The sequence below is a fragment of the Passer domesticus genome, chromosome 3, assembly GCF_036417665.1.
Source record: "Passer domesticus isolate bPasDom1 chromosome 3, bPasDom1.hap1, whole genome shotgun sequence".
NCBI classification, from domain to species: domain Eukaryota; kingdom Metazoa; phylum Chordata; class Aves; order Passeriformes; family Passeridae; genus Passer; species Passer domesticus.
Genome location: NC_087476.1, coordinates 89,025,608 through 89,039,173, shown reverse-complemented (window position 1 = coordinate 89,039,173; position 13,566 = coordinate 89,025,608). Strand labels below are relative to the sequence as shown.

Here is a 13,566-nt window from a genome sequence, read left to right as displayed (position 1 = left end):
CCAAGCTGATGAGCCCTGTCTCCTTTCTTTCTTTCTTTCTTTCTTTTTTTTTTTTCTTTTTGTGGTTCATTTTTTTTTCCTGATCAAAGCATCTCAGCAGAGTTTCTTTGATGTCTCCCTAGCTCTAGCTGTATCATAAGCAGTTTGACACAGTAAAAAGGAAAAAATCCTTTGTGAAAAAATAATTTTCCAAACAAGACAATTTTTCACTCAACCAAGTAAGAAGCTAACAGAAGCAAAGGTTTACACAATTGATGTTGTTTTGATTCTCTGCTCAGCCTTCAAGAAATGGAGCATTTAGCCAAGATAATTTTTTTATATTCCTGCTGGTTTTCTTCTGGAGGTTCTTGTATGGCACCTCTCAGGCCCTCCCCTCGCACTGACCACAGAAGGCCTCCTTGTTCCTTCCCTCCCTGGACCTAAACAAGCGTGAAGCCTTTTGTGTGGGAGAGGAAATCAGGCCAAGTGTGTTTATATTGTAAGTTGTTAATAACAACAGCTCTTGGCTTTTGTGAAGCACACATCAGGCAAGGAATGTAAAGTGCTTTTAAAACAGGCATTAATTATGGTTGACAGCCTTCACCTTCCCTCTTCCCTTGCCATGAAATTAGTAATGAGCCAGGAATGCTTATTGCCTTTAAATCTCCCTCCCCAAATGGTGACCTGCGCCTTGTCTGGCATAGTGGCTGTGCCAGGGCAAGGTGAGAGAGGAGATGGAACTTTTCCCTCTGTTGCTCTAGTGTAGCAAACACGTGCCCTGCCCTCTTTTCCCCTGCCCGGAGGAGCTCCTGGCACCTAAAAGGTCTTGCACAACCCGAGACCCAAAGTGACTTTGAGAGAAAGGTGTCTGAGGTGTGTTTGGACTGTCTGTAGAAAAGGCTGCTGCTCCTTAAATCAGTTTGCCCTTGCACAGTTACCCATGGTGGGAAACAGCAGGTTGCTCATGTGGTAATGGGAATGGTGAGGCAAATTGGTTGAGCTCTTCCCTAATGGATTTCACCATCCTGTCATTTCATTTAGAGATAAAAATCTTTGAGTCAAGTTGGAATCACAAAAAAACCCAACCAAAACTGCCACAAACAACAATCAAACACTTCCCCAACCCCCCAAATCATACACCCCCACCAAACCAGTCACAAAACCTCCCACCTTTTTGGACTAGCAGCGCTAGAATTTAAAAATAATAATATAGGGGAGCTAAAAAACATTCAAACTATTTATTGTGTCCCCTTTCTGTAACTGCAGAGAGAATTTTGTTAATGTACTCCTAGAGAAACACGGAGTGACTACTTTGCAAGTTACCTGTTGATGCTCTGTCAATATGATGCTCTAATCTTTATATATAAAATTTATGACAACATTGTCTGTAGACTTCGGGGGCCTTTGAATTGGACTGAGATTTTACAAACTGACCTCAGAACACTTCTCCCTGTGCACAGTCCATGTGCTTTTCTGTGGACCTGAGCTTTCCCTAAAGCTGCTTGGACAAGTTGAACCAGGTAACAAATCCAGCAGAAAACTGAGCTGCATTTGTCTGATTCTTTTTCTGCTGAAACTTTGACCTGAAATGACTTGGGCAGGATCTAGAGAAACTATATTTTGATGCATAAATAACAAAGAGAGGTTGTACCCATTTGTTTACAAACAAGTGTGTCCCTTGAGGTATGGTGGCATTCACCAAAGTGTATTTCGTTTTGTATGCTGCCAGTTTTCCCCCACTTTCACAATGTTTCTGTTACTCAGTCTTCTCTTTACTCAACAGCTGTTCCTTCATAAAAATCAGCTTGTTGAAAAATATGTAATTTAAAACCTGTTTTGAAAACCTGCTCAGTGAAACATCAGCACATGGGGGTGTTAAGTGTCTCTCAACCAGACAATCTTTTGAAAGGCCATTTGTCACAGGGTTTCAGTTTTAAACACAAAAGAAAAAGTTACCTTTTAATAAGTAGCTAAAAATACATACTCACACAGAAATACAAATCCCTGGATTTATGGTCTTTAATCCCTCAGTAGAAAGTCTTACTGAATTGAGAAAAATCTGTGAAGTGTGGTAATGGAATGCAAAATATATTAAATTACATTGCACCTTAATCAAGAGGTTCTTTGCTAAATAGTCTGTAAATATTTTAGCTGGAGAGCTGGAGCAGTCCATCGCTGCAGAAATGGTTTTGGTTTTTTTTTCCTGTGCCATGAACATAAACAATAGTATGCTACAATTCCTGGCTCCAAGTCTAAAATCTGATTCTATATCTCTACTAATTTCATCTAACTCAGAGGGAGTCTTATTTAATAATATCAAAGTTAAAATGGTAGAGACATTTAGTCTATCAATTATATGATAGAAAATTATCTCAAATATCATTTTAGCATCTTTTGTTCTAAAACATCTTTGAAAGTATCTTTTAACAGCCTAATGTAAAATTAGTACTATATAAACTTCCAGATTAATTCAAATTTTCTAATATGGCAATTATTTTAACATATTTATGAATAATATACAAGGGTGTATAATTATTAATCTTCCAAGCAGCTAAGGATCCAAACCGTGGCTTATAAATGAATGGCTTCCTTGGGAAAGGAAAATATAGTGTTCAGTGACATGAACATTAGACCACTGCTTTATTAAAGAGAAAGGACAAGGAATTAGCAAGAACTGTATTTATTCTAGAAAAACTAGACTGATGTGAAAAGACAAAGCATATTTAGCATTGCTGGACATGTCCTGGTCTTCTATTATAACTGTGTTCGTGTTGCAGTCTTTGGCTTATATGTAATTTTGTAGTCAGAATACTCAAGATCCACTTGTCCTGCATCCTACCCCTGTGATGGACTTCTTACTTCCAAGCAGATGGTTCTTACTTCCAAGCAGAGTGTTCCAGTACAGAAAAGGGTTTTCTTCTGTCTTTAATCTAGAACACCATTATAATCCATAGCTATCCTGAGGCTGGAAGTTCCACGCTTTTGTAGCTATGACTGATCTACCTATAAGTAAAAACAGCTGATACCTTCTACTGCAACTGAATTATAGATGCAGTGTTTGTGAATTATTTATTTATTTCTAATTATCTGAATTGCCACATTACCTATATAAACCAGTTCTGGACCAGATCTTTGCTGTATTAGGAGCTTTGTAAACATCAAATAAAGAGGTTTTCTCTGCCCCAGAAAGCTTGATATCTATACAAATGTCTTAAGGCAGGAGATGCTGATTGACAGGTGTCAGTTGCAGAGATGTGTGGGGATGCACAAAACACACAAAACCACAGCTGGAAAAGAGCACTTAAAATATACAAAGGATTCACATATGAACAGTGCAGGAACATAACGATTCAATTAAGGAAGGCATGACTCCTGGAGCAGACTTTCACTGACTTGACTTATTTTCATGAAGTTCTTTCCTCCAAAGTAACTTTAGAGTGCAACTGGCTACTCTGGTGTTACTCTGTTGAGCAGTCTCCACATTTCATATTTCCTATGTGTGTTACCTGAGAAAACAGATTTTTTATTGAATTGTCAAAAATAGCAAAGATGCTAACAGTGAAGGATGAAGTCCCTGTGGCTTATTTTCTGTCATTTACTGAGTAGCAAACTACAATTCACAAACCCATTTCTCTGCTCTCAGTGCACAGTGCCCCATGTTACTAAAATCATTTGGTTTCTCAAATCTGATTATGTTTATACTATTTCTGAAACAAGACATTTCCCTTTCTGTTATCTTGGATAATATAATTTCCAGCACGCATTTAGAAGATCAGAGAACATCAATGACTACAGATGCTCCTATTTTTATGGCACATATTGGTCATAGTTCTCCACAGCCAGAGATGACTTAGTTATGGGCTTCTGATTATTAAGCCTTATAATAACATAAGGCATGCTATACAATCAATTACAATAAATGTCTTAATTGCCAATATCTACCAATTTCCTGTTATTCTTATCTCAATTATTTCCAAAAGAACAAGTTGCCTAAGGCCAATTATGGGTGTTTTAAGAGCAGATCTGCATGACTTTAAGGCTGCAGGGGCAATGCATGAAAAGGGGCAGAGGGAGCCTTGAGGATCCTCAATCATACTCTCTCTTTATTGTATCTCACTATGGAAAGTGTGAAAGTGTGAAACCTTGGCTGTGCACATCATGGTCCTGAGCCGCTCTGTTTATCCGCTGGCTGATTGGCAGCCTCTGGTGGTCAACGAGAGAAGATGATGGAGGTGGGACAGTAATGTCTACCTGCTAAACACCTTTGGGTTGACTCATAAATCATTAAATGAAAAAACATTCAATATTCCGTCTTTCTTTTTAGCTTTCTGATCCTTTGATTGTTCCTCCATAGCAACACAAGCTAGAACAGTCTTTGAGAGAGGATCGAGATTCCTCTGCAAACCCTCTGTGAAACAGCAAGTACAAAAGATCACAGGGATGGCAGTGAAATTATGCTAACACTTGGCAACATTTCATGCATTGCTGGCTGTGAAGAAACAGGCTGAAGTCACAGAAGCATGCTGTGAAAGACCATCTTGTAAATGCAGGGAGAATATGTAATCTGAACTAAGACTGGCAAACTATGACATTCATTCCATGAAAGAATTTAAAGTGAAGAGCAATGGAAAAAAAATTGGTCTGGATCTTGTATGCAGCAGGAATTAGAACAGAGCCCAAACGTCCTTATTTCAAGTTCAGGGAATAAACTAAGAAAAAAAACATAAAAGATCTCGTTTTGTTTTTGGCATGTGCTCAAGAACATGGAGAACAGAGATCTAGGGCTCTTCCTGGTTCTCACAAATCTACCCCAGTTTGTGACTTCCACATGTTTGCTCTGCTTGTGTCCCCCTATTTCCCATGTTCATGTGTTGCTGTTGTGATCTTCACCTGTGAAAAATTCGAGGTGTTTCTCCCTCCTGCACTTTACCAGCTTCCACTGGTATGGCATGTAGCCACTGAGTTTAGTTCATAAACAATCTTTGCATGAGACATCAAACAAGTCAGAGATCCAGAAATAATTGAACTCAGACCAGATTCTCAGATGCATATCCAAAGTAAATAACACTTGCTACTCTCCATAAGGAGCAACACTGTCCTCAGTAGATTATTCACAACCAAAAGTGAGTATTTGGGGAAAAAAATTATTGGACAAGGATTAGTGTATCATTCACTATGGACAAAAATATAGTAAAAACACCAAGGATATCTTTGAAGCTACTCAGCTTTCAATTTGTTGTCAAAAAACAGGACACTTAAATCAATGAATTGTTGCTATAAGGAAGAGGTATTCAAGCTTTCCTGCTTGTTATTAGAATACTTCAACTGGCTCTTGTGGTATAGAAAATTAATTAATTAATCAATTAGTGTGACAGGTCTAATTGTGGGAACTTGCTAGGTTTTTATAGAGTGATAATTGAGGATTGAAAACACAGTACAAAGCGTGTTTGGGCAGGTTTGAACAGGTTTGCAAAATATGCCACAAGAATATAGAACAAGCTGACTAGAAAGTGCAAGGGAAATGATTTGTTATTCGTCTAGAAAGATGAAGAAATTATGTTTCCATTGGTAAAAAGTGGAGGGATAAGATTATTAAACAATGCAGGAGACAGTAATGCAGTTTGAAAGTAAGCAATTTTGGTGACAGAAGGAAAATTATTGTTTGCTTTCAGTTTTCTGATGCATTTTTTCAAAATTGAATCAAAAGTCCATTCATAGGAAGCTTTTTCCTCAATAAGGAGCTACCTAAATGGGTGAAATATTTAAGTTCAAAGGGTGTTTTTTGAGTTGTATTGGGTTTTCTTTTTTTTAAATGTTATTTCTTTGCATGAATGAAGTTTCTGTCATATAACAGCATTTGGTGTTCTGCAAATTTTAAGCAGAGAGCAGGCAGGCATTTAATTTTTAATTTTTTTTTTTTTTGCAGAACAAATCATAATGAAAAAGTATTGAACTATTATTTGCCAGTTAGAAGGCTGCAGAAGTCAGGAATCACACCCTGGTTTGTGTATTTGGTTAAAAGTTCATTCTACTGTCCTGAGGGCCCAAGTTCTTTGGGTTGTGATTGACAGAGAGATGCTGGGTGAGACAAGTGGTGCTGAGCAAGCTCTTCCCATTGGCTCTGGAAGCTATCTGAGCAGATGGGTCTTAAGCAAAAGGGGCCTGAGCCATGGGCTTCAGAGATCAAGGACCAGCTCTGAGAAGTCCTAATTCTCCCACATTATCTTTAAATGGGCATCTTCAGTGATTTAAAATTTGAAAATGATTTTAAAAGTTATGGTATTCACACATAAAAGTGTCACTCTTGCTTCGAGTTGGAATTATTTTCTGAGGCTGTGGCTTTATGGAAGTCTTAGGCTTGTTCTGGTCTTCTACACAGATGGCAAGTTAATAAAGTGCTTGTGATAAAGAGTTTGTAAGAGTTCTTCTTTTTCTTTAGGGGTTTCTATATTCAGACTGATCTGGTGAGTGGAAGTCCTTGCACTTGAGTAATGGCAGGAATTCTTTATTCGTCCATGTCTCTTGCCCCCTTTATGCAATTTCTTGCTCATCAGGATGAATCCTTCTTGATTCTGAAAGAAGTGATCTTTGAATATTAACCAAATCTCTTGGGCCTTTCTTCCATGAAGGACTTTTCCCATGGGATTACTCCAAGAAGATTCCCGAAGAGGCTAAAGTTAGCTCTCCTGAAATCCGCGGTTACAATCTCATTAACCTCCTTCCTCCTCACTCAGTGCTGATCTCCACAACCTCATGGTCATTACAGCCAAGGACTCCTCCAACGTTCACATCTACAACAAGGCCCTCAGTGTTTGTTAATATGAAGTCAAGGAGCACACCATTCCTTATGGGATCTTTCCCCACTGGTAACTTCCATTTCCAGGAAGTTATCATCAGTGTTTTCCAGGAATGTCCTGGACTGTTTGTGCTTCTCCACTGGATGTCAGGGTAGTGAAATTTCCCCACAAGAACCAGGGTCTGTGACTGTGAGGCTATTTCTAGTTCTCTCTAGAAGTTCTTACCCACTTCCTCCTTGTGCTTGAGTGGCCTGAGCAAATACCCACACCAGTGTCACTCTTTCCAGCCAGCTCTTTTGCCCTGACACATAATCTCTCACCTTGCTCATCACCCACCCTGAGACAGAGCTCAGCACACTCCAAGCGTTGCCTCATGTAAAGGTCAAATCCACCTCTGTGTGTTCCTGGTCTGTCCCCCCTCAGTGATGTGTAGCCCTTTGTGACAACATTCCAGTCATGGGAGCTGTCCCGCCACATCTCCATAAAAAAGTGAGGTCAAAGCCCTGTAACTGCAAACAGATCTGTTCCTTCTGTTTGTTCCACATACCACATGTGTTGGTATATAGGAACTTCACAGATGGTTTCTTTTTCCCAGTAGGGTTGCAAAGGGGTGTCCCATGGTCCTGTCTTGTGGCTACATCTTTGGGTGCTTATACTCACTGAAGGTGTCCCCTCTAAAGCCTCCTTTTGCTGCTTAGGTGGTCACTATAATTCTCCCCTTTGCACAATTTATCTCTGTCAGGTCTGGTTACTTGTCTCTGTCATGTTTACATCCCGAACCCCCTTCAAATCAAGTTTAATGCTCTCTCAATGAGCCCTGCTAAGAATTTTTCCAAGCCAGTCTCTTTATACAGTTCTTGACCTTTTTGTCTTGTAGGCAATTAAAAAAAAAAATCCAACTTGCCAGCAGCTCTCTCTGAAGTCAAAGGAAAAGGGAAAGGGAATTTCTAACAATAGACCATATCCTAACTAAACAGGTTCAAATTTTGATTAGGTATAAGATGGATACATATTTTTGACACATGGTCCTATGCCAGACCTTGAACATTTTGAAGAACTACCAAGAGTCCTTGAAAGTATTTCTGTGTATGAACAGGAAGTTAGTTTTTTCTTACTCAAAATCATGTTATTTAGTCCTGTATTAATACTGACAAACTGTAACATCAAAAGCATGAATATATTGATTGCTCAAAACGTATGGATGTAGCAATGGATGAACTTGCTTTAGTATTAAGCACTATCTTAATACTAAATGTTGAATGAGGCTTATTTCTTTGCTTAAAATTAACTCCTTTGCAAATATTTTGTTTATTTTGGGCCTAAAATTTTCTGTTATGCTTGAATATAGGCTAAGCCTGATTAGGGAAATACTAATTTCATGGTCTCCTGATGTAACCTGTCTTTGTGAGATCCTACTTCTTTGAAATATGTTTCCTGTGTGCTGTTTTTGAGAGCTATTGTCTAACTAGTTCTTTTCCTCAAGTATGCTGGATAATGACAATACATCACACATTTAAGATGTGGATGTATCAGTGTAGATGTACCTGCTGTGAAGTCCTGTAGGACTTAGTCTGCCATGTTTGTATGTGACCATCTCCAAGAGGACCCCAGGAAAACTTTAACTGCACCCCCTCATCATTGAACTGCCTGCTTGCCTCAATACCTTCATGGTCTAAAACGGCTGTTCCTGCTTGTGGGAGAGCTCAGTGGAAAATTTTTAAAAGTTTTATGAACACTTACTTTACTGGAAGGAAATGTAATCCTTGACACTCTGGTCTTTAGCTTGTAGGGTCCAGGATATGAATGCTCTATCAGAAATTTTCCAAACAGGAAGGGACTTGTCGAACATTATCAAGCTCCTCAGTGATAAAGCAGAAAAACGTGGGAGTATTTCACTCTAAGCTTTGCACCTGGACATTGAGAGCTCATAAACAGATGGGGTTTTCTCCCATGTTGTAATTGGCAGTCCTTATTAATCCAGTTTAGACATCCGGAACACCTGGTATGGGAACAGCAGAAGTGCCAGTGGGTCAGCTTGGATATATCAGGATAATTACATTCCCTGTTGGCAAGTTGGGTTTTTTTGGTGTTGGCTATCTGGTGTTTATTAATGTCTTATGCTGCTGTCTTTAAAAGCAGTAAGAAAAGCTCAGAGGTGATCAAGCAGTTTTGCATTCCTGGGAAAGCAATGTATCCAGTGTTAATAAAATTGGACATCTGCAATGCAGAAATGAAGGTGCATAGGATGTAAGAGCAATGAAAATCTCTTCATACAAGTTCAGAACCTTTTAAATCACTTCCTTTTGAACTCAGTAATCTTACTCAGCCTTAGGAGAGAGAACTCACTCATGTTTTCTTGATTTTAAATCCACCTAGACCTTGAATATTCTATTTTGGCATTGTTTTTGTTTTATGTTCATATAAATTTGGTTCTTTGTAGTCATGATAAGCAGACACCTTTTCATAAGAAACCTGGGGCCTAACTCTGTTAGGAAACAAACACAACTATGATAAAGCATGCTTTGTGTAGTCTTTGTAGCAATAAATAATGAATCTTATAATTAAAGGATGCTCACCACTCCTCTAAGAGCAGTCAGCTGACAATACTGTAGCTGATAAAATTATGCTGTGGGTTTATTAGTGATAACATAAAAAACTTGATTACTTTTCAGCTTCTAATTTTTCATGTGGGTTCCAGCACAAGTCTCATTTTCTTAACTACTCTCCGTGCACCAATATATGCATCACTTAATATTTGGCCATGGTTGTGTTGACAGTTCTTTACAATTAATAAAATGTAAATCATAACAATTGTTGGATGAGTCCTGTGGCCCAGAATAGCTTGCAGTACTCTTATTAAATATTAAACATGACCTATGGTCATGCATAATAACATCCATTGATGGATGAATAGCATCTCTCCTTGGCCCACAAGGTGGCCATTTGTAACTTCCACAGTAAACGTCCCAGAATAGGGACAGTGTCCCCAGATGACACCTGGCAATCCCATCTGTTCTTGAGATACTGTGCATGTATTGTTACCATGAAAACAGCACAGTTCTACTTTCTGATTTAGCAAACCCTGAGAACTACTCGGGCTTAGCTGCTTAACTTTCAAGTGTTTTCATATTTCATATTGTGCTAAGGCAACAGAATTGGTGCCAACAATCAAGTATAAAGGGGGCTGTCAGCACAGACAAAGCCCCCAGCTCCACGTGAGAACTTTTCCATAGAAATATCTGGAATAATGAACTCTTTGCTCTAAGTCAGCAGCAGAATTTCTACTTTTACATGCATAAAAGAGTGTAATCACATGGAATTTAAATATATTTAAATTCTTATCCCCCAAATCAATGTTTTGGCCCAGTTTCTATGAGTCTAGGGAGGAGTTACCAGAAAATAAATCAGTTTTTCAGTGTGATAACCAGCAGTGATACACAGGCCATGAAAGTGTCCCCAAGTGCACCACAGTATAATCAAGAATATTTCATTTACTTGCAGCACATCAAGTGAAATCCTCACCTTTGTGAGGCTCTTGCAGGTTTTGCAGTCAATCACAGTGATTCATCCACCAGACTGCCTCAAACCCAGTAATGAAATACATTTCATTAATAACTGCTGGGTAGAGAACTATATTCAAAGACCATACATTGCAGTTTTCAAAATCAAGTTATTCAACAGGAACAAGTACATTTCTGTTGGAAGAATCTCAGAGATGAAAGTGGTTTCTTTGGATTTTATATGCGTTTTATGAGCCAAAATTTTGTGCTAATTTTCAGTAAGCAGCCTGACTTTCACATTATAACTCGAAACCATTGGGTTCTTTTAAAATGGTGTTGCAAGGCAGTCTGAAGATCTCATCTGGCTTACATCCCTGGAGGCTGAAAGCAGGAAACTTTGCAGCCTGTGAAGGATTTCTGGAAGATCGATAATCTGTAGACAAAATTCACAGAGAATTCCTGTTTCAGAAAAATATAGAACATGCCTTTTTTCTTCAGTGAAAGAAGGTTTCTGGAAGCACAAAGGCATTTTTATATACTCCCAGGTTCTTGATGTGGAAAGTAAAAAGAGGCTTGTGCAGCTGAGTTGGTGTGTAGTTTTAAAAAGGGAAACTGAAACCCTAGATGAAATACTAGACTTCCCAGTCTTATGTAGGAGAAAAATTCATGAGTCAGTTACTAGTAGATGGTAAACTTCCATAACCCATCACTAAGGTTTTGTATTGCTCACATTTCACTGTGAATGGCTTAAAAACACACATTAGACCCTGAAGTTCAGGTGGTAATATTATAAATATCTATAATCTTCCTCTGTATTTCGGTGGCAAACATTCATCTTTTGAGTCATGGTGTGGTTTTGCGAGCTTTCCTGTCTTGATATCAGCCTCCAAGGAGGACCCAGTCTATTCTGCTGCCTTGTGTGGCAAGGTGTGTTACTCCACCTGCATCTCAACCACACACAGCCTGTGTTGGGAAAGGAGAGAGATGGGAAGTTCAACCCAGGAAACACTACTCTATTTAGATCTTGAAGGTGGCACTAAAATGTAACAAATATTCTGCAGTTTCAGGGCACCATTGCATACCTCAGTGACACCTGATGAATTCAGGGCTAAGGCTTATCTTTTTGAGACAGAGCAAAGAATACAAAGCAGCAGGACAAGGCAGAGCAAATACAAAGAAGAGATTTTATCTGGAGGGCAGTTTTAAACCAATTCTGTATTAACATGTCCACCAGAAAACCCTGGTGAATATGATGGCAAATGTGGGCTATTAAAATGTCTGTCTTCAGGAAAAATCCTCCTCACATTAAGCATGACTGAGAATAAAAACATAATGAAATTTTTGAAGTTTGGATGAGAATAAAATAAAATTATGTTGCTTTTGTAATCCTTGAAATCAAATCCAGAACACTCCAAGACAAAACTAAGGAAACAGGTCAGAGCAGAAGCAATTTGGGCAAAAAGGGGATGTTACTGTCAATAATGTGTGTTATTTCTGATTTGGAGCTCACTTTTATCTGAAGTAGGAATTTTTACTTTGATATATGTTGTGGTATTAGTGGATTGTTGCTCTTAAGTTACATATGCTGATTAAGAAGCTGTGGATCCAACAACAGATGTTGGATCTGCATTGTTACAGATGGAACGTAGAAGGTGCCTCTATTTATTTAAACTTTTATTCTGTGTTTATGAATGTGTCATTAGGATAGTGTTGGGACTTCCTACTGTACAGGTACATAAGAAACAAGCTGATATTTTGCCAGTTTTTAGTTTTAGGGACGGAAAACTTTATTTTGGGAAAGGGGTTTAAGGAGGGAGTAAAGGGGCTCGGGAAACTCCTTTGGAGGAAGTGGGATCCCCACAAGGCAGGTCGACAAGGGGTCTGCTGCCGAGGTGGCGGTGAGGCACAAATGATCTCTGCCGAGGGCGCCAGCGAGCATCTTCCAAACGTTTTGCTTAGGTTGAGGGACAATCCATGGGCTCGCGATGGCAAAAAGGTTCCAGAGAATGATCAGCTCGATGTGGGTCATGGGGATGGGCTTTCTCGGGCTTTCTGAAAAGAACAAGACAAAAAGTCATAAAGGTAAAACATCAGGAATGGTTCTGCTCCGGGAGGTCTAAACCTCCTTCAAAAGGCCTCTTTTTTCTCCTCCAACAGGCTTCTTCAACCTGTGCCACTTTCTTAGTTGGAACTTGACTGGAGGCAGTGTATGGCTTGACCCATTTTGAAGGGACCCATTTTGGACCCGAGGGAGTGGAAATGCAAGCGTAACCTCTCCCCCAGGTGACAAGGTCAAAAGGTCCCTCCGTCCTCCAGGTCTCGGGGTCCTTTACGAGAACTGGAGGCTTCTCTTTCGGCTGCAGTTGTTGGTGTTGCCCGAAGTGCCGAACAATTGGTGGATTTAGATTCTCAAAAGAGCAGTTTAAGAAATTGATTGTGAAAAGGGCCCTGGCAAGGCGGACCTGGGGGGACTCCATCTTCATTGCCTCACGTTGTTGTTGAAGGACTCTTTTGAGGCTCTGATGGGTCCGCTCCACTACAGCTTGACCCGTTGGGGAATAGGGGATGCCGGTCTTATGTTCTATTCCCCATTGCTGCAGGAAGTTGCGCAGTTCCCTGGATCTATATGCTGGGCCATTGTCAGTTTTTAATATTTTTGGAATGCCCAGCGTGGAGAAGGCTAAAAGAAGGTGTTTCTTGGTGTCATGTGTGGTGTTAGTACAAACTTGTCCCCAAAAACGCCAATCGTGAATTTGTTCAGGGGAAACTTCTGGGAACTGAGCAGAAAGCCAAATGACTAGTTTTTGAACTTCTTTTTTTTCGAATTTTTCAAAACCCCCCTGAGAAAGGATAACAGAAACAAAGTTAAAGTGCCTTTTTTGAACTTTTGTAAAATGAGCACCCATTATGAGATGGTAAAAAGCTCAAACCCACCAACCCTGGATAACGTGAAGGAAAAGACCTTTGGGGCGACCCCCCCGGAGCCGGACTACGCTGGCAAGACGCTGGCCAGCTAGGGAAAAACGAGAAACCCGGGTGAAACCGGGGAGCCGGGCGAAACCGGCGGGCCGGGCAAAACCGGCGCAAGTTACAAAGGTGGGGGGGGGGAAGAGGAAGAAAGAAAGGGAAAAGAACTCACGTTTCCAGGGGTGGTTTGACTCCCGCGGAGGAAATCGACTCCGGGGTGCACGGAGCTCCCGATTCCAGTCCCCGGCAGGGGGCGATACCCATGAAAATGGGTCCGCTCCCACACAGGGTAGGTTAACGACTCGCGAGAAACTTTCTGGTAG

General features: G+C 40.0%; 1 long non-coding RNA gene across 1 annotated transcript; it reads right to left on the bottom strand.

Moving 5' to 3' along the window:
• Positions 1-6,468: 6,468 nt before the first annotated feature.
• LOC135298177 (uncharacterized) lies at positions 6,469-7,537 on the bottom strand. The gene is made up of 2 exons (XR_010360172.1): positions 7,097-7,537; positions 6,469-6,770 (listed from the first exon to the last, which is right to left on the bottom strand). It is a non-coding gene; the product is annotated as an uncharacterized LOC135298177 (long non-coding RNA).
• Positions 7,538-13,566: the final 6,029 nt, after the last annotated feature.